Here is a 19,963-nt window from a genome sequence, read left to right as displayed (position 1 = left end):
CATCAAAGCTGGGACAGAGAGATTGAAAACAGCTTTTATCTCAAGGCCATCAGATTGTTAAACAGCCACCACTAGTACAGAGAGGCGCCTGCCTACCTACAGACTTGATATCACTGGCCACTTTAATAAATGGAACGGTCACTTTAATAATGCCACTTTAAGAATGTGTACATATCTCACATTACTCATCTCATATGTATATAATGCATAGTGTATCCTTTACTATCTATTATTTACTATCTATTACATCTTAGCCGCTCTGTCACTGCTCATTCATATAAACTCAGCACCAAAAAAAAAACGTCGCGTTTTTACAGGACCAAAGATAATTCGTAAAAATCCAAATAACTTCACAGATCTTCATTGTAAAGGGTTTAAACACTGTTTCCCATTCTTGCTTAATGAACCATAAACAATTAATGAACATGCACTTGTGGAACGGTCATTAAGACACTAACAGCTTACAGATGGTAGGCAATTAAGGTCAGTTATGAAAACTTAGGACACTAAAGAGGACTTTCCACTGACTCTGAAAAACACCAAAAGAAAGATGCCCAGGGTCCCTGCTCATCTGTGTGAATGTGCCTTAGGCATGCTGCAAGGAGGCATGAGGACTGCAGACGTGGCCAGGGCAATACATTGCAATGTCCGTACTGTGAGAAGCCGAAGACAGCGCTACAGGACAGGCAGCTAATCGTCCTCGCAGTGGCAGTCCACATGTAACAACATCTGCACAGGATCGGTACATCCGAACATCACACCTGCGGGACAGGTACATGATGGCAACAACAACTGCCGAGTTACACCAGGAAAGCACAATCCCTCCATCAGTGCTCAGACTGTCCGCAATAGGCTGAGAGAGGCTGGACTGAGGGCTTGTAGGCCTGTTGTAAGGCAGGTCCTCACCAGACATCACAGGCAACAACATCGCCTATGGGCACAAACCCACCGTCGCTGGACCAGACAGGACAGGCAAAAAGTGCTCTTCACTGACGAGTCGTGGTTTTGTCTCACCAGGGGTGATGGTCGGATTCGCGTTTATCGTCGAAGGAATGAGCGTTACACCGAGGCCTGTACTCTGGTGTGGGATCGATATGGAGGTGGAGGGTCCGTCATGGTCTGGGGCAGTGTGTCACAGCATCATTGGACTGAGCTTGTTGTCATTGCAGGCAATCTCAACACTGTGCGTTACAGGGAAGACATCCTCCTCCCTCATGTGGTACCCTTCCTGCAGGCTCATCCTGACATGACCCTCCAGTATGACAATGCCATCAGCCATACTGCTCGTTCTGTGCGTGATTTCCTGCAAGACAGGAATGTCAGTGTTCTGCTACGGCCAGCGAAGAGCCCGGCTCTCAATCCCATTGAGCACGTCTGGGACCTGTTGTATCGGAGGGTGAGGGCTAGGTTCCAACAACTTGCAGGTGCCTTGGTGGAAGAGTGCGGTAACATCTCACAGCAAGAACTGTCAAATCTGGTGCAGTTGATGAAGAGGAGATGCACTGCAGTACTTAATGCAGCTGGTGGCCACACCAGATACTGACTGTTAGTTTTGATTTTGACCACCCCTTTGTTCACTAACACATTATTCCATTTCTGTTGGTCACATGTCTGTGAAACTTGTTCAGTTTATGTCTTAGTTGTTGAATCTTGTTATGTTCATACAAATATAAGTTTGCTGAAAATAAATGCAGTTGACAGTGAGAGGACGTTTATTTTTTTGCTGAGTTTATTTTATACTTATATATTCTTATCCCATTCTTTCACTAGATTGTGTGTATTAGGTTTTGTTGTGGAATTGTTAGACATTACACATTATTATCAATTAGATTTGATAAGTTGAATCAGGTGTGTTAGTGCTGGGCTATAACAGAAGCACATCCAGCATACATCCAGCGGAAGGATTGGCCTGCTACAGTTGTAATAAGTTTGCAGCCTACAATGTGTGTGACTTTTAACTGTATTGTCGTATGCAACATTTGCTAACATAAGTACACATACAACCCATGGCATACAAGGATGTTCCAGCAGTCTCTTTGGACATTTACTGGGACCTCTCCTTCTGCTTTCGCAGCTCTCCATATCTGAAGACAGACATCATAAAGAAACATGCTTCACTTTATTGCAATTAGACAGCCCTGACCATAATCTCTCTGAATGTCTTCACAGTTTCTCTCAAGGGTCTAAAACTGGCGAATATTTTCATAATGTCATCCCACAACCCTATCTAACTAGTACACCTACTCCCTTTTCTGACAGCTGGAGCAGAAAATCCTTTCACCCGCTTCCATTGAAGTTATCTACAAAAGCATTTGGAGCATGAGTTTTTAATTTACAATGATAAATAAGCCTACATCAAGATATCAAGCTAATATGAAGTTAACTGGCTGACGATATTTCACTTAGCTATAGTATGTACAGTTGAAGTCGGAAGTTTATATACACTTAGGTTGGAGTCATTAAAACTCGTTTTTCATCCACTACACATATGTCTTGTTAGCAAACTATAGTTTGGCAAGTCGGTTAGGATATCTACTTTGTGCATGACACAAGTAATTTTTCCAACAATTGTTTACAGACAGATTATTTCACTTATAATTCACTGTATCAAAATTCCAGTGGGTCAGAAGTTTACATACGCTAAGTTGACTGCCTTTAAACAGCTTGGAAAATTCCAGAAAATTATGTCATGGCTTTAGAAACTTCTGATAGGCTAATTTACATAATTGGAGTCAATTGGAGGTGTACCTGTGGATATATTTCAAGGCCTACCTTCAAACTCAGTGCCTCTTTGCTTGACATCGTGGGAAAATCAGAAGAAATCAGCCAAGTCCTCAGAAAAAATTGTAGACCTCCACACGTCTGCATTCATCCTTGGGAGCAATTTCCAAATGCCCTTCACAAAATAGATGGCATCATGAGGTAGGAAAATGATGTGGATATATTGAAGCAACATCTCAGGACATCAGTCACAAAGTTAAAGTTTGGTCGCAAATGGGTCTTCCAAATGGACAATGACCGCAAACATACTTCCAAAGTTGTGGCAAAATGGCTTAAGGACAACAAAGTCAAGGTATTGGAGTGGCCATCACAAAGCCCTGACCTCAATCCTATAGAAAATCTGTGGGCAGAACTGAAAAAGCATGTGTGAGCAAGGAGGCCTACAAACCTGACTCCGTTACACCAGCTCTGTCAGGAGGAATGGGCCAAAATTCACCCAACTTACTGTGGGAAGATTGTGGAAGGCTACCCGAAACGTTTGACCCAAGTTAAACAATTTAAAGGCAATGCTACCAAATACTAATTGAGTGTATGCAAACTTCTGACCCACTGGGAATGTGATGAAAGAAATAAAAGCTGAAATAAATCATTCTCTCTACTATTATTCTGACATGTCACATTCTTAAAATAAAGTAGTGATCCTAACTGACCTAAGATAGGGAATTTGTACTCAGATCAAATGTCAGGAATTGTGAAAAACTGAGTTGAAATGTATTTCGCTAAGGTGTATGTAAACTTCCGACTTCAACTGTACAATTGTCTAGCTAGCTAGCCAGCTAACAAGCAGCTCATTAGCCTACACACAGTGGCCTGCTGTCACTAGCTAGCTAATAGTACATTGTTTTTTAACGTTTTCAAAATACATTTACTTACTTGAATATGTTCAAGTAAGTGGATGTAACATTGATCATGGAGAAGATTTTTTTATTTTACCTTTATTTAACTTGGATTTGAACCAGGGTGTCTGTAGTGATACCTCTAGAGCTGAAATACAGTGCCTTAGACCGCTGCACCACTCGGGAGCCCATGGCTTCTCAGCAAGCAAACAAAGATGGACGAAACTGAGGTTTTGTTTGAAACTGCCAGTGAGTTGGGTGAGGCTAATAGTACAGAAAGTGAGACAGTGGGTTACAGTGGTGAAGAGAAAGGGAAATAATAGAAGTAAAGCTATGGTGGAAAATAGGAAACCACTAGACTCATTTTTAGTCTGAGTGCGAGTTTTGGATCAATGCTACTTGGGAAATCTGTTTAACGTCTTGAGGAAAATTTGAAATGTGTTGGGGGAAAGTGAGGAGTCGGTGAGAGTCACAAGAAGTGGTTTTATTTAGATTTTTGGTGCGTCTACGGAGCAGAAGAAGCGTGTTTTAAGACTCAAAAAGATATCAGTGGAATGTTTCCTGTTTGCATTTTTGTAGTAGGGCGCCTATCAAGGTGGTTATTTCTGGGATGGCGCAAGAAATAAAGGCAGAGGATATTACTGAATATCGATGGAGTGGTTGGTGCACTTCGACTGACCTGTATGGTTGGACAAAATAAATTCACTTCATCCATGCTACTGTTCTTTGATGAAGTCTCTCCCTTCTCATACAAAGTTAGGATTCATGAGATATCCTGTAAGAGCTTTTGTGCACAAGCCCCTTCAGTGTCATAAAAGTAAAATATTTGGTCATGTGTCAAGTGTGTGCAAAAGGGAAGAGCATTGTATGCCTGATGAAGTGAAATGCTGCAACTGTGGAGGTGAACATGTGCTTGGATTTCTGGAGTGCCCTGTTAGGGTGAAGGAGAATGAGGTGGCAAGGGGAAGGAGTGTCCAGCGTGTCACCTAACTGGAGGAGGTGAGAAGATTGGAAGGAACGAGTGGCGGCAAAGAAAATGGTAGTAGAGCCACCACGACTAGTGAAGGTTTCTCATCAACCGAGGGATAGTGAAATGCTACATGTTAAAAGGTGGACTTTGTATTATTTATTGCAATGGTCACAAACTGTACAGCACAGCGGAGAAGAAGTCATTGTGAATGCCGCTTAATTATTTGGTGGGTCTTCGTGATTTCAGTCAAGGCTGTGCAAGAAATGCGGTTGGTGAATGTACTGCCATCACAGGCCCTGAGTCTGTGTAGGGATGTATTTTGGAGTGGGCTGTGATTGAAAAAGTGGGATGGGTTTTCTAAGTTGACGTGTTCATATTTTGTACAATGTCGTTTTCCCCCTTTCCTGCAATAGTTTTTATTGTTTCTTATTCAATATCCCGTCCAACTGGTGGCGGTAATGCACCATTAACATTGGATGCCAACCGCTGTTAAACCCCATTGAAGAAGAATGTACTGTATGCACGCCCACAAAGAAGCCAATGTTTTGGAGTGAAGAGTTGTCAAGCGGATGCACAGCTTCTGGTCGAAACGTACCATTAGGCCACAATGATCAGCAGCCTCTCTGCCAGCTGTTGAAAGTTAGTCAAGATGGGATATGTGTTACCTTGTGAGGGAATTTGTCCCCAGGTTACTACAGTGTTCCAAATGCAAAGTATTTGGGCATGTGTCAAGTGTTTGCAGAGAGTATGACTTGAGTGATTATTGAGTTCCCTGAGTGTCCTGTACAGGTGAAGGAGGCAGAGATTGCTAGGATAAGAGCTGTTCAGCGTGTATCCTATGCCGAACAAGCGAGAATAGTTAAACAATGTTGGAGTGGTTCGGTTGCCGTGGAGACACCACAATCCAGTCCTGTGGGGATTTTGGGGCATTTATTGCTATGGTGATGAATCGCACTGCATGCATGAGTGAATAAGAACTCAAGAAAGGTCGATATCGTATCTGCAGCTGAACGCTTCTTGGAATGAAGAATGTAACGTGTGAGGAGCTGCATGGCTTATTGACTGGAGCAGCAGTTCCGTCCTCTCAGGTCATTGGATCTAAGTAGGGCTCTGAGTGTTTTTGAAGAACTGTTTTATTTTTGTTTTATGTTTGATTGGACAAAACGTTTTTATTTTATTTACCTTTTCCATTTTGGATTTCCCCCTTTTATATTTTGCGTATCCATTAGTGGGCGACAATACACCGTTTCCGGTGTAGTTCGCCCTAAAACACAACAGAAGCAGAAGGCTCTCTGCCATGTTGCCTGCATACTGATGAATACACACATGCACACAATAGAGTGCCATTTAGGATGCATCCAATGAGTGTCAACATGTTGGCCAAGATGTTTTCCATCATCCTTACAATTATCATGTAGATCTAAAAGCAACACAGAGTGCTCAAAGAAATTATTTCAATGGTTTTGGACATGATAGTAAAAGGCATTCAGTGGTTATTGTGAAAGACAAAAACAAGTTGCTGTTAGTTAACCTCTGTACCCCCTAAGGTCATGTGCCAAAGATTCCATATTGATCTAAGACAGAAGTATAACACAGTGTTTGTGCAACCATTAGGCCAACACTGTTGGAGAAAAACATCATTTCAAGATTGGAGGAGATTGACAATGTAAAGTTGTGTCTTCAACTGGTCATAGTGCTGATCAAAGCAGCATGATTCAGCATACCATCACCAGGATAAAATAGGTCACAACAAGGGACATTTGCAGAGGTGATTTTAGGATGTAAATCTTGGTGGGGCAAAAAAGAAATTACGGATGCACGCCAGCAAAGCCACTACACAAACACGAAACAATACATAAAATGCACTGTCGTGTCTCTGACTACGATTCAATTATATGACATGTTATTTTATCAAATCGATTACCTAACGTTGAATTGATTACGTCATTGAATTAAACCATGCAACAATTAAACCATTAACCTGGGGCACCACGGAAGCATTCATTTATATAGAGCGGTTATCTCCCGAATCCACTCTCTTAAAGATTTGAAGATCTCTTATATCAATAGCAGTCAATTATTAATCGTCACCTCGATCGGTCTCATTCTGATTGTCATAAGTACTTGGTTATCTGCACGAACCCTAGCTAACAAGTTGAATCAGCAATACACAAATTGGCTTAATTATTTATTTACTAAATACCTAAATAATCACACAGAATTACATATATATACACAGGATAGATCACACATCGATTACTAATCATGTCATGAAAAGCCCCTAGTGGGCTAACCCGATATGACGGCTGGTTACACAAAGAAAGGGGGTTGGGTTTGAATGAAAGAGTGGGAAGACTGTGGGGCGAAGGGGATTGGGACTCTATCAGACCTTGAGAAGCTATGATGCCGTAAATACAGAATCTTATGCATTCTAATAACAGCCCATTCGGAAAAGTTAAATGGAAGATATATAAACTCAGCAAAAAAAAGAAAAGTCCCTTTATCAGGACCATGTCTTTCAAAGATAATTTGTAAATATCAAAATAACTTCACAGATCTTCATTGCAAAGGGTTTAAACACGGTTTCCCATGCTTGTTCAATGAACCATAAACAATTAATGAACATGCACCTGTGGAACGGTCGTTAAGACACTAACAGCTTACAGACGGTAGCCAATTAAGGTCACAATTATGAAAACTTAGGACACTAAAGAGGCCTTTCTATTGACTCTGAAAAACACAAAAAGAAAGATGCCCAGGGTCCTTGCTCATCTGCGTGAATGTGCCTTAGGCATGCTGCAAGGAGGCATGAGGACTGCAGATGTGGCCAGAGCAATAAATTGCAATGTGATTGATTGGTATTTTTAAATCACTGATGAATGATCTTGAGACTGATTCCCTAACCTGTCAATGTTTTTCATTTGCTGTTTTTGATTTAGTTATACTCTTGTGAATTCTATGGTTTTTACTAGATTACTTGTAGTTTTTCATGTTGTTTGTCTGTCATTTTTGTAATGACTTGGTGCTGCCTATCTTGACCAGGACGCTCTTGAAAAAGAGATTTTAAATCTCAATGAGCCCTTCCTGGTTAAATAAAGGTTAAATAACATTTTAAAAATGAAAATGTCCATACTGTAAGACGCCTAAGACAGCGCTACAGGGAGACAGGACGTACAGCTGATCGTCCTCACAGTAGCAGACCACGTGTAACAACACCTGCACAGGATCGGTACAGCCGAACATCACACCTGCGGGACAGGTACAGAATGGCAACAACAACTGCCCGAGTTACACCAGGAACGCCCAATCCCTCCATCAGTGCTCAGACTGTCCGCAATAGGCTGAGAGAGACTGGACTGAGGGCTTGTAGGCCTGTTGCAAGGCAGCTCCTCACCAGACATCACTGGCAACAATGTCGCCTATGGGCACAAACCCACCGTCGCTGGACCAGACAGGACTGGCAAAAAGTGCTCTTCACTGACGGGTCGCGGATTTGTCTCACAAGGGGTGATGGTCTGATACAGGTTAATCATCGAAGGAATCAGTGTTACACCGAGGGATGTACTCTGGAGCGGGATCGATTTGGAGGTGGAGGGTCCGTCATGGTCTGGGGTGGTGTGTCACAGCATCATCGGACTGAGCTTGTTGTCATTGCAGGCAATCTCAACACTGTGCGTTACAGGGAAGACATCCTTGTGTGGTACCCTTCCTGCAGGCTCATGCTGACATGACCCTCAAGCATGACAATGCCACCAGCCATACTGCTCATTCTGTGCATGATTTCCTGCAAGACAGAAATGTCAGTGTCCTGCCATGGCCAGCGAAGAGCACGGATCTCAATCCTATTGAGCACGTCTGGGACCTGTTGGATCGGAGGGTGAGGGCTAGGGCCACTCCCCCCAGAAATGTCCGGGAACTTGCAGGTGCCTTGGTGGAAGAGTGCGGTAGCATCTCACAGCAAGAACTGGCAAATCTGGTGCAGTCCATGAGGAAGAGATGCACTGCAGTACTTAATGCAGCTGGTGACCACACCAGATACTGACTGTTACTTTTGATTTTGACCCCTCCTTTGTTCAGGGACACATTATTCAATTTCTGTTAGTCACATGTCTGTGGAACTTGTTCAGTTTATGTCTCAGTTGTTGACTCTTGTTATGTTCATACAAATATTTACACATGTTAAGTTTGCTGAAAATAAACACAGTTGACAATGAGAGGACGTTTGTTTTTTTTATGAGTTTATTTACTCTGAGCTGCGCTTCGATAGATGGGTCGAAGATGGAAGACTGGTTTGCCCAGCAGAGATCGCCATTGTCCTTTGAAGAATCTTTCTGGTCGTAGTGTTGTAGAGCGGATACGTTAAAGTACCCTGTCGTTCTTAGGAGATTGTCTGTCCTTTCCTAGGCCACGTACGTGTACAGCTGCAGCTGATAACTTGATGTCTAGGAGGTATCACTTCTTCTTTAGTGAATAATCTTTCAAAGTTCATACCAAGTTGCCATAATCAGCTTGCTCTGTATTCTGGCTGATCTAGTTGAAATTCACCATTCCAGCATGGTGATCGTCACCTCCACATTGAAATTCGCCCTTTTAAACGTTAGGACAGCAGTTCGCTCGTCATCGGGAACTGAGGTTGACTTCTGTCAACGAGCTTTTGTACTGGGGGAGAGAAGGGCGTGTTTCATAGTTCTCAACCAATGTCTGTTCACTTGGGCGTGGCCACTGAGTGAGCATAAGTTTACTCATGAAAACAATTATCTCATTTAGAAGCTAAAATCACATTTCATCTTCTCACAAATAGTTTAATATTTAAACATTTAAATTGCACAACAATTCTATGTGAATCTGAGAACTAGAATGTGTAGACTTTCCAAGACACAATTTATGTAATCCTATCAGATATAATGTCGACAACAACTGATCTGACATCATATGGTATCATATGACATCAACTGGTTGAGAAAGGGAAATATTGTTCCATTCCCCAACCTTTTGATATTACCATACTTTCTCTGTGGTAACACAGGGCTTTCCAAGAGTCCATTCTGTAGAGTGGAAAGAAAAGGGGGAAAGGTATTTATGGGGGGGGGGGTCATAAACCTCATCCAACAGGACAACGTCATGACAGCACTATAACGGGGACAAACGGTGCCCACAAACTGTTAGGGCCAACATAAACAGCAGAGCCCAACACCTTACTACTGCTACTCCTAGCTATCAGCTGAGCCTTGTCTGGCAGCGAAACAAGTTAATTCAGCCTTATTTACTGCCTTTAAAAAAAACATAGCTGATATGGCTGACTTGCTTAAACAAATGTGGTTTCTACTGACAATTGACATGTACAAACTATGGAATAAGGGGGCAACAAGCGGATAAGAGGCAATCCGTAATTTTGATTAAGACATTAATGAGCGAGCTAGGACGGACGTAGTCAATATAACTATTTGTTTAGCACTTTTTAAATGTACTGCGACAGAATTCAGAACATGGGCCGTTCTTACAGTGTTTTTCCTGTACACCAAGTCAGAACCATAGGATAAATAAAGTGGGCATATAAGCAGACAATTAAACCTCTTACAATATTCAATGATTACATTTCTCTAAAAGAAGTTATAGGCTACATGTGTACATAACAGTAGGCGAAATTATGAGGTGAAAATAGACCAAATTATTAGGATGAGGCACATGGCTACTAACAGCTTACTACACAACATACATTTAGAATTACTTTCTTAGCTACAGCATACATATCTCCCTGGCATATTACATCATTTATGTAGCAGCACACAATACATTTTTGGACTCACCTTGTGCTCTGCTCACTTGAACATGAAGGTGGCGCGGCAGTTCACGACTTACAACTCCGAGTTGACTGTTCAAAACGTATTTTGGCAGTCGGAGCTAGTTTTTCCCGAGTTCCCAGTTGTCTTGAATTCACTGAAGTCAGATTTCCCAGTTCTGCGTTAACGGTTGTTTTGATCGTGGCAGAAATCATGCTGGATTGACAGCATAGCCGATGTTGAATGTTTATCATTTTAAGCTTGGAAAAGACAGACAGCCTTAAACTATTTTAATGAAATCATTGGATTATTAGTAGGTCTTATTATTTACTTTTATTTAATCAGGGTGTAAACATTGAGACCAGTGTCTCTTTTATGAGGGAGCCCAGTATATACAGTGCCTTCGGAAAGCATTCAGGCCCCTTGACTTTTTCCACTTTGTTACGTTACAGCCTCATTCTAAAATTTATTACATTGTTATTTTTCCTCATCAATCGATGTACATTACTCCATAATGACAAAGCAAAAACAGGTTTAGAAATGTTTGCTAATTTATTATTTGTAAAAAAAAATTTTTTTTTAAACATCAGTATTCAGACCCAAAGCGATTGCAGCATTTATTCTTCTTGCTACGCTACAAGGTTGGCACACCTGTATTTGGGGAGTTTCTCCCATTCTTCTCTGCAGATCCTCTCAAGTTGGAGGGGGAGCATTGCTGCACGTCTCTCCAGAGATGTCCAGGCTGGGCCACTCAAGGACATTCCCGAAAGACTTGTCAAGGACTTGTCCCGAAGCCACATTGTCTTTAAAAATATATTTGACCTTTATTTAACTAGTCAAGAGAGTTAAGAACAAATTCTTATTTTCAATGACAGCCTATGAAGAGCCTTGAGACGGCAGAATGACAGATTTGTACCTTGTCAGCTCAGGGATTTGAACTTGCAACCTTTCGGTTACTAGTCCAACACTCTAACCATTAGGCTACGCTGCCTCCCCAAGATTGTCTGTGTGCTTAGAGTCGTTGTCCTGTTGGAAGGTGAACCGTAGCCCCAGTCTGAGGTCCTGAATGCTCTGGAGCAGGTTTTCATCAAGATCTGTCTGTACATTGCTCTGTTAATCTTTCCCTCGATCCTGACTAGTCTCCCAGTCTCTGCTGCTGAAAACATCCCCAAAGCATGATGCTGCCACCACCATACTTCACTGTAGGGATGGTGCCAGGTTTTCTCCAGATGTGACACTTGGTCTTCAGGCCAAAGAGTTCAATCTTGGTTTAATCAGACCAGAGAATCTTGTTTCTCATAGTCTGAGAGTCTTTAGGTGCCTTTTGGCAAACTCCAAGCTTGCTGTCATGTGCCTTTTACTGAGGAGTGTCTTCTGTCTGGCCACTCTACCATAAAGGCCTGATTGGTGGAGTGTTGCAGAGACGGTTGTCCTTCTGGAAGTTTCTCCCATCTCCACAGAGGACCTCTAGAGCTCTGTCGGGTTCTTGGTCACCTCCCTGACCAAGGCCCTTCTCCCCCGATTGCTCAGTTTGGCTGGGCGGCCACCTCTAGGAAGAGTCTTGGTGGTTCCAAACATCTTCCATTTAAGAATGATGGAGGCATCTGTGTTCTTGGGTACCTTCAATGCTGCATAATTTTTTGCTACCCGTCCCAGATCTGTGTCTCGACACAATCCTGTCTCGGAGCTCTACGGACAATTCCTACGACCTCATGGCTTGGTTCTTGCTCTGACATGCACTGTCAACTGTGGGACCTTATATAGACAGTTGTGTGCCTTTCCAAATGTCCAATCAATTGAATTTACCACAGGTGGACTCCAATCAAGTTGTAGAAACATCTCAAGGATGATTAATGGAAACAGGATCCACCTGAGCTCAATTTCAAGTGTCATAGCAAAGGGTCTGAATACTTAAGTAAATAAGGTATTTCTGTTTTTTATTTTTAGTACATTTTCTAATATTTCAGAAAAACTGTTTTTGTTTTGTCATTATGGGGCATTGTGTGTAGATTGCTGAGGAAGTTATTTGATTTAATCCATTTTAGAGGAGCCCAAACTGTTTTGAGCCCCACATCTTTAAGAAAAGAAAACATAAATAAATAATATTATAATGGGGAGTGGGGTTGCCTACAGTTACAGTTAAGTCATTTAGCAGACGCTCTTATCCAGAGCGACTTACACATTGGAAAGTTCATACATATTCATCCTGGTCCCCCCGTGGGAATTGAACCCTGGTCACCCCGTGGGAATTGAACCCACAACCATGGCATTGCAAGCGACTTGCTCTACCACCTGAGCCACAATGGTACCTCTTGGGGGTTCCTGTTTTACATGTTATTTTGGCATTAATATGTGTCACATATCAGTTTGCAAACAATGTAAAAAAAGAAAAAGATCATTGAGTTAATAAAGCCGCATACACACATGGTCTCTTTTTTGTTTCTTGAGTAAGGCAGCTCCAAAATGCAGCCTAGCTCAATGCTTTCTGTGGTGGTGGTGCAAGCCAACAAAAATAGGAGCATTGCGCCGTCATTGGCTCAGTGTTCTGTCACTCATGGGGAAACTACGTCATCGCCAAGTTTAAATCCTTAGCAAGCATAGACATCCAAAATTTCACCCTTTGGGTCCTGCCATAGAGTTATATTACAAGTGCCTTTCCAAGAAGGCTCAAGATCATTGGCCACAGATAAAATGATGTCAAATCACGTTATATGTACAGTAGCTTTGATTGGTCATGTCAACATCTTTCTTTCAAAGTCTTAGCTAGCAGTCAACATCATGAAACAAGTCGACAAGTTGGCAAATCCTTTTTAATCCTTGTCATATGAAGAGAAATAATGAAGAGAAATTATAGATAAAACGTATCGGTGCTCATCGGCCATTGGACATAAAGATTAAACAAGTTGGAAATCGCAAATTCAACAATGAGTCAATTGGAAGGAATCAGTGGCTAACTGCAAGCATTGCAAAGCAACCAGTAGCCTGCTATTCAATGGAGTGGCTGTGTTTCCACCATAAATCCAGAGAATGTCAGACTGATGACAAAGTTTGATGAAAAAATTTGCCCACAAAGGACCGCCGCATCACCTTCATGTTTAAGTGAACACATCACAAGCCAAGGTGAGTCCAAAAATGTCTTGTATGCTGCTGCATAAATTATGTAATATGCTAGGGAGATATGTATACTGTAGCTAAAGTAATACTAGGTGTATGTTGTGTAGTAAGCTGCTAGTAGACCATGTGCCTCACCCTAATAATTTAGTCTATTTTCACCTCATCATCTAATATTGTAAGAGGTTTCATTGTCTGCTTATATGCCTGCTTTATTTATCCTACGGTTCTGACTTGGTGTACAGTCGTGGCCAAATGTTTTGAGAATGACACAAATATAAATTTTCGCAAAGTCTGCTGCCTCAGTTTGTATGATGGCAATTTGCATATACTCCAGAATGTTATGAAGAGTGATCAGATGAATTGCAATTAATTGCAAAGTCCCTCTTTGCCATGCAAATGAACTGAATCCCCCCAAAACATTTCAACTGCATTTCAGCCCTGCCATAAAAGGACCAGCTGACATCATTTCAGTGATTCTCTCGTTAACACAGATGTGAGTATTGAGGAGGACAAGGCTGGAGATCACTCTGTCATGATGATTGCGTTCGAATAACAGACTGGAAGCTTCAAAAGGAGGGTGGTGCTTGGAATCATTGTTCTTCTTCTGTCAATCATGGTTACCTGCAAGGAAACACGTGCCGTCATCATTGCATTGCATAAAAAGGGCTTCACAGGCAAGGATTGCACCTAAATTAACCATTTATCGGATCATCAAGAACTTCAAGGAGAGCGGTTCAATTGTTGTGAAGAAGGCTTCAGGGCGCCCAACAAAGTCCAGCAAGCGCCAGGACCGTCTCCTAAAGTTGATTCAGCTGCGGGATCGGGGCACCACCAGTACAGAGTTTGCTCAGGAATGGCAGCAGGTGTGAGTGCATCTGCATGCACAGTGAGGTGAAGACTTTTGGAGGATGGCCTGGTGTCAAGAAGGGCAGCAAATAAACCACTTCTCTCCAGGAAAAACATCAGGAACAGACTGATATTCTGCAAAAGGTACAGGGATTGGACTGCTGAGGACTGGGGTAAAGTCATTTTCTCTGATGAATCGCCTTTCTGATTGTTTGCGGCATCCGAAAAAAAAGCTTGTCCGGAGAAGACAAGGTGAGCGCTACCATCAGTCCTGTGTCATGCCAACAGTAAAGCATCCTGAGACCATTCATGTGTGGGGTTGCTTCTCAGCCAAGGGAGTGGGCTCACTCACAATTTTGCCTAAGAACACAGCCATGAATAAAGAATGGTACCAACACATCCTCCGAGAGCAATTTCTCCCAACCATCCAGGAACAGTTTGGTGACGAACAATGCCTTTTCCAGCATGATGGAGCACCTTGCCATAAGGCAAAAGTGATAACTAAGTGGCTCGGGGAACAAAACATCGATATTTTGGGTCCATGGCCAGGAAACTCCCCAGACCTTAATCCCATTGAGAACTTGTGGTCAATCCTCAAGAGGCGGGTGGACAAACAAAAACCTACAAATTCTGACAAACTCCAAGCATTGATTATGCAAGAATGGGCTGCCATCAGTCAGGATGTGGCCCAGAAGTTAATTGACAGCATGCCAGGGTGGATTGCAGAGGTCTTTAAAAAGAAGGGTCAACACTGCAAATATTGACTCTTTGCATCAACTTCATGTAATTGTCAATAAAAGCCTTTGACACATATGAAATGCTTGTAATTATACTTCAGTATTCCATAGTAACATCTGACAAAAATATCTAAAGACACTGAAGCAGCAAACTTTGTGGAAATTGATATTTGTGTCATTCTCAAAACTTTTGGCCACGACTGTACAGGGAAAATACTGTAAGAGCAGCCCATGGTCTGCATTCTGTCGCTGTACATTTCAAAAGTGCTGAACACATAGTTATATTGACTACGTCCATCTTACTGTAGCTAGCTCATTAATGTCTTAATCGAAATTATGAAATGCCTCTTATCCACTCATCGTTCCCTCATGCCACAGTTTGTACATCTCAATTGTCAGTAGAAAGCACATTTGTTTAAGCAAGTCAGACATATCAGCTATGCTTTTTTTTAGATACAGTAAACGGGGCTGAATGAATTGTTTCTCTGCCAGACAAGGCTCAGGTGATAGCCAGATGTAGCCGTGGTAAATATCCACTCTATTGTGCTGGAAAGAAAGCTCTGCTGTGGAGACAGCTTTATGTAGGCCCAAACAGTTTGTAGGCACCGCTTGTCGCCGTTATATTGCAATGAATGTGTTGTGTGGTGTCTTTGCTGGCATGCATAAAAAAAAAGTGGAGTTTGCACCACCAAGATTTACATGCTAAAATCGCCACTGAATAAGGATGTAACGTAACAGAATGTGGAAAAAGTCAAGGGGTCTGAATACTTTCCGAAGGCACTGTACAATTTCATAAAATACATAAAAAATAAAATACAATATAAAATAAATAAAATACAGCACAACACATATTGAACAGACAAACAAATGTACACAATATACACAAAACACACAATATACACAAAACCCAGTCAACTAAAACAAACACATTCTTCATTATAGAAATCCTCTGTCTGCTGCCTGAACTGCCCTAGGGACACTAACACATGAATTCTAAATGTTTTTTGGAGATCATTCTAATCATGTAGAGAAAGAAAACTAAAGGCTGACTTACCGAACTCTGTAGACAAAAAATGAGACTCCAGAGTAAACCAACCCTGTGAACAGCTTTGATAACTTGTCATTTGAAATCTTAACAGTGAATTCAGGTAAGTCGGAAGCTTGTGGAGCAGAGCTTTGTAAACAAAAAGAGCGTAATGATGTGATCTACGTGACTTGAAAGAGGTCCATCCAACCTTTTGGTAAAGAATACAGTGATGAGTAATGAAACCGTCTCCTGTAATAAAACAAATGGCACTATGGTAGATGGCATCCAAAGATTTTTAAGAATAGTAGCAGATGCACTTTGATAAATCATATGACCATAATCAAGAACAGAAAAAAATGGTTGACTGAAAATGATAGTCACCAGTTGAAGTGTCCTGGGGTAAGGAATGATAGTCACCAGTTGAAGTGTCATGGGGTAAGGAATGATAGTCACCAGTTGAAGTGTCCTGGGGTAAGGAATGATAGTCACCAGTTGAAGTGTCCTGGGGTAAGGAATGATAGTCACCAGTTGAAGTGTCCTGGGGTAAGGAATGATAGTCACCAGTTGAAGTGTCCTGGGGTAAGGAATGATAGTCACCAGTTGAAGTGTCCTGGGGTAAGGAATGATAGTCACCAGTTGAAGTGTCCTGGGGTAAGGAATGATAGTCACCAGTTGAAGTGTCCTGGGGTAAGGAATGATAGTCACCAGTTGAAGTGTCCTGGGGTAAGGAATGATAGTCACCAGTTGAAGTGTCCTGGGGTAAGGAATGATAGTCACCAGTTGAAGTGTCCTGGGGTAAGGAATGTTTTGGGGGATTTTTAAGTCCCTCAGTCGAGTACCTGAGTATTTGGGTATACTTTTTTCCCAAATATGTAGATATCTTTGTTAGAAAGAATACTATATTTCCCTTGAGGTAGTGATGCTGAATGTAAAAAATGGCTCAACTTACCCAACTCTTCCCTATGAATAAACAGATTGTTTAGTTGGGGCATGTCATGATCAGCCTGGTGCTCAGGTATGGAGATAGATTGCCGTCAAAATAATGTAAATGAATGAATAATGATTCACAAACAAATTATATGTTGTTGTGAAAATACTGAATGCAACACTCAAATCACAGTTTGTGAATATACCCAAAGCAAGAAATACTGTATGCTTGTAAAATGTGCTATGGTTAACATAAAAAACATTGTTGTATTTATGTGCTAATAATGATTTGTTATTGGTAGTGATGACTCTTTACTTTTGTAAACTATCCATTACTTGATAGTAGACAGGTGGTGGCCAGAAGGATCACACAAACCTACAGCAGGTGCTTCCACAAGTGTGGTTTCTGAGTTTATTAAGCAATTAACATCCCATCATGCTTAGGGTCATGTATACAAATGCACAGTTGCCCATTATTTTGGCTATCATGGCTAGAAGAAGAGATCTCAGTGACTTTGAAAGAGGGGTCTTATATGGGATTTAAAGGGTTTTTCAATCACCAGATCTCAACCCAATTGAACACAGAAGATTCTGGAGTGTGGCCTCTACCACCATCAACAAAACACCAAATGAGGGAATGTCTTGTGAAAGAATGGTGTCACATCCCTCCAATAGATTTCCAGACACTTGTATAATCTATGCCAATGTGCATTGAAGCTGTTCTGGCGGCCCATAGTGGCCCAATTCCCTATTAAAGGACACTTTCTGTTGGTGTTTCCTTTATTTTGGCAGTTACCTGTACCTGAGGGAGAGAGGGTAGAGAGGGTAGGCCTCCTGAAGAGTGACACCAGCAGGCAGATCCGTAGACTCCTGCCCTCTGGAGCGTGCATGCCGTGGATATGCACAGCTAAACATGAGGTCTGTAAGGTAAAGACAGCAGGTTGATATATACACTACCGTTCAAAAGTTTGGGTCACTTAGAAATGTCCTTGTTTTTGAAAGAAAAGCACATTATTTGTCCATTAAAATAACATCAAAATTATCAGAAATACAGTGTAGACATTGTTAATGTCGTAAATTACTATTGTAGCTGTAAACGCTGATTTTTAATGGAATATCTACATAGGCGTACAGAAGCCCATTATCAGCAACCATCACTCCTGTGTTCCAACGGCACGTTGTGTTAGTTTATCATTTTAAAAGGCTAACTGATCATTAGAAAACCCTTTTGCAATTATGTTAGCACAGTTGAAAACTGTTGTGCTGATTTAAAGAAGCAATATAACTGTCCTTTAGACTAGTTGAGTATCTGGAGCATCAGCGTTTGTGGGTTTGATTACAGGCTCAAAAGGGCCAGAAACAAATAACTTTCTTCTGAAACTCATCAGTCTATTCTTGTTCTGAGAAATGAAGACTATTGTATGCGAGAAATTGCCAACAAAGTGAATATCTCGTACAACGCTGTGTACTACTCCCTTAACAGAACAGTGCAAACTGGCTCTAACCAGAATTGAAAGAGGAGTGGGAGGCCCCGGTGCCCAACTGAGCAAGAAGACAAGTACATTAGAGTGTCTAGTTTGAGAAACAGATGCCTCACAAGTCCTCAACTGGCAGCTTCATTAAATAGTACCCCCAAAACACCAGTCACAACGTTAACAGAGAAGAGGCAACTCCGGGATGCTGCCTACCTTTTAGGCAGCATCCCGGAGGTGCTTTGAGAATTTTACAATTCCTTTTGGATGAAGTCTGGTGCTAGCAGTACACACCCCTTAGTTGATATTCTCTCCTATAGCATAGGTGATTACCCAAACAACTCAAACGTCAGACTCCCCTGCCCCTCCTAAAGAAGAGGGGGGTGCATCCCACATGAAGAGACAGGTCATTAATTGTAAAGACATTATCATTGACTTCCTCATCAACGATCTGTCTTTCTACCTGGAGAGTGAGAGGTAAGATTGAACCACCGCACAAGTTCACAAATATGTTATCCTTCTTACATTATTGACATTTAATTTGTGTCAACATTTTATTGACAGATTGAGCTTAAAGGTAGACTCAGCAATATGACGTAGATGCAGAAAGTAAACAGCATAGTCGGTCAATTTCCACAATAACTACGAGTGCTGAAGCGCAAGGCTTAACCTCTCAGCTGTTTTGGTCTTGTGTCTACCACTCTGTATACATGTGCACATTCGCATATACTGTGCGTGACCGTGTGAGAGCAAAGTGTTGCATCTCGCTCATCTTACAGTTTTTTTGGATTGCTTACACACTCAAATTAAAAGTAGTACACTACTAGCAAAACCTTACACTCAAGAAGCAAAACATCAGCCCATATTTGCACAACTATAAGCACATTGTCAACCTCACACTTGTTGCAAAACTCTACACACAGTGATTTGCAAAACACTAAACACACTTAACATACATTACACACAAAAATCTATCATGAAGTCACGTCCTTGCAATACCAAAGCACTGACTGTCAAATTACCACACCGTCCAACCAATTGGTTCAACACAGTCATCAGGTGTGCAAACACTCGTTTGCTTAATTGTAGGCACACCAATCAGGTGTATAAGCACTATAAAAAGCAGCAGGTGAGTTCATTGGTCTTCAAGCACAATGGAAAGAGTCAGAGAAAGAGTAAGAGGAGGAGGAGGAGAACGAGGATGACGAGGAGGAGGAAGAGGAAGACAAGAAGGTGCTCAAAGAGGACCGAATCTGACAAATGAGATCCGCGCAACACTGGTTGACCATGTTGTCAACCATGGCCTGATGCTTAGGGAGGCTGGACTGCGAGTACAGCCAAATCTAAGCCGATATACAGTGGCAAGTGTGATGAGAACATTTAGACTGGAAAATAGGTATTGTAAAAATATCATATCAATTTGTAAGTCGCTCTGGATAAGAGCGTCTGCTAAATGACTTAAATGTAAATGTA

This window comes from Salvelinus fontinalis, chromosome 14 (assembly GCF_029448725.1).
Source record: "Salvelinus fontinalis isolate EN_2023a chromosome 14, ASM2944872v1, whole genome shotgun sequence".
Taxonomy (NCBI): domain Eukaryota; kingdom Metazoa; phylum Chordata; class Actinopteri; order Salmoniformes; family Salmonidae; genus Salvelinus; species Salvelinus fontinalis.
The sequence above is the reverse complement of the archived record's forward strand: the minus strand, read 5'-3'. Positions refer to the sequence as shown.